We start from the raw sequence: 2,393 nt of genomic DNA, 5'->3' as shown, positions 1-2,393 counted from the left end.
GCAAGAGACATTTGTCTCTTGGTACACAAAGAGGCAGAAAGGCAGTATTTGGGACAGAACAATGGTGGCCCAAACACACCTTTTCAGATGAGAACTTCCCTTAATGGTATACTTAACACCTCCTTAAACACAGCAACTGCCTTTTGGGTTTCTACAGTATACAAATACAGAATGCCCAGCAACATTCCTAAGGGAGTGTAGCAGGAGCATGCATCCAAGCAGTGAGATAAAGGACAACATGCTGACTTGCAGTGGAGGGAGGGTGGCAAGAAAAAGGATTTTAGAGGTGATCAAAACACCATAACAATGAATCTCCTTCTTTAAGGAAAGTCTACAAGAAGAGCAACTTTCACAAGCAATCCACAAAAAGAAATTAAAAATAAATCAATCTAAAACATAAAGTATTATTATGCACAAAGATATTTAGTGAACAAAGTTTGTCCAGATGCATTAGGAATGCTCTCATCATTAGCTCTTTCTCTCAAAGAAATTTGAGCCTCTTGATTTCACTCCTCCATAGAGATTATGCCTTCTAGGAAAACACCATCAGCTTGAAATCTGGATTGTTCGAAGTGTAAATTCAACCGGTTTCAGGGCTTTCAGTAATAAGTACTACCCTGCCCAAGGACCCTCCAGCGATACCTGTGGTTTTATAATTCTTTTCCTGGTGCATTTTACTCAAAAGACACACTTCCTCTCCATTTCCTGCAAGGAAGGCCCGTAAAGAAGGTGGAACTGTAAAGAAGGTGAAACCAGTTCCGCAGCAAACTCGGAGGTCAGTCACACAAAAAGTACTGTCAATTCACAAACTAAAAAAAGATTCGTATTGGCTTCTAGTCATACGTGTTTCTTTCCTGCAATCTTTCACCTCAGCAACTAGCACAAAGAGCACAAAACACACTTTAAGCCATTTTAGGCGCCTCTAGTACTCTGTTCACACACACCTATCTCCAGGGAATACAGAATAGTCTCTAATAAGACATGACCTGCAACTTAATTGTTATAGCTGCTCTTCTCATAAACTTCACCTGATCTCCTAATACAGGGAAGGACAAACATAACTGTATCTGAGGCCAGCCTTGACACTAACAGTGCATGTGTCTTTCACCTATTTAAAACAAATATACATACATCTCGGCAGCTGGTGACCAGCCATACTAAAACAACTTTTGAGAAGCATCTAATTTAGAATTCCTCCCAGGGTAGAAAAGTTATTGAGAAGGCACACATCGGTATTTGACAAAAATAAGTGTTAACTATGTAAAATATAACTACATTATACTCTCAATTTAAATCCACATTTCACCAGCTGTAACTCCTTGCAAAGCTCCTTCTCACTTTCACTACTTTATTATGCACCGTCTTTCATATTTCCAGTCTTTGTTTTCTTTTCTTCTCCCCTCCTTAAAAAGCTATGAACCTATAAACACAATAAAACAGCCAAGATGCCTCATTACTTATGAGATTATTAGTAACATTTTAAGTCTTGTATTCAAACACTATAGAAACTAAGCTCTTTTCTTCTTTTAGCCCCAAATGTTTCCAAATGAAATGTGCTTGAGCTCTCAAAAAAGGGACAAACATCAGTCACTTAACTTTTACCAACCTGATCGCAGACGAAAAGAAAACAAAAAATAGGAAAACCGTTTTCTTATAATCCCATGCTTTTGACAGTTTAGGTATAAAGGACTGATCACTTTCCCTTACACTACGTCAGAAGAAAATCATGCTTTTATCCATATTACTGTGCTTGATCTTTTCAAGTCATGAGCAGGGCCTATCTGAAACTCAAGAAACAAACACCACTTTCCTGGCAGGCTCGCTCTTTTAATTATGCAGACCCCCTCCTTTAAATATCACCCAAATACCTCAAGGATGGATGGTAACCCCCAGTGTTTCATCGGTGCCCAGAGCAACCAACACAGTCCCATATTGTTCTCTAACGAGAGTTCCCATTCCTCCCAGAGAATTCAAATACTAAAGAAAAGAAAACGCGTTATTACACATCCTTCCAACCAGCAACAGTTACCATATTTTAGCGGACTAAACCCGTCTGCTTCTAAGCAGATTCAAGTCGTCTAGCTTGACAGAGACCAAGAGATGAGGCGTTAAAAAAAAAAAAAAAAAAAAAAAAAACCAAACCAAAAACAAAGTTACCAGCGACCACCACCACCTCTTTTGTGCTGCTCTCTTCTCCCTCGAGCAGACGCAGCCTGCTCGGACAATAACCTTAAACAAGAAGGCGAAAACCGAGCTGGCACAAGCGACCTCACGGCTGCAGCAGCTCCCCGGCCCGCACCAGCCGGCCCGCTGTCTCCCTTCCCTTTGTTTTGGTCACCAAGAGCACCGCTGACCCCCTCCTCGCTCGCCACCGTCCGCCCCGGAGGGAGCTG

General features: G+C 41.2%; 1 protein-coding gene across 1 annotated transcript in view; it reads right to left on the bottom strand.

The window, feature by feature from the left end:
• The window catches only part of MTF2 (metal response element binding transcription factor 2), a 23,402-nt gene extending 21,221 nt beyond the window's left edge, over positions 1–2,181 (bottom strand). The window contains exon 1 of the mRNA XM_008936245.1: positions 2,174–2,181. The gene's annotated coding sequence lies outside the window, so the exon portion shown is untranslated. The remainder of the gene's footprint in view (positions 1–2,173) is intronic.
• Between the last annotated feature and the right edge of the window lie 212 nt (positions 2,182–2,393).

The sequence above is a fragment of the Merops nubicus genome, unplaced genomic scaffold (assembly GCF_000691845.1).
Source record: "Merops nubicus isolate BGI_N331 unplaced genomic scaffold, ASM69184v1 scaffold23522, whole genome shotgun sequence".
NCBI lineage: Eukaryota > Metazoa > Chordata > Aves > Coraciiformes > Meropidae > Merops > Merops nubicus.
The sequence above is the reverse complement of the archived record's forward strand: the minus strand, read 5'-3'. Positions and strand labels throughout refer to the sequence as shown.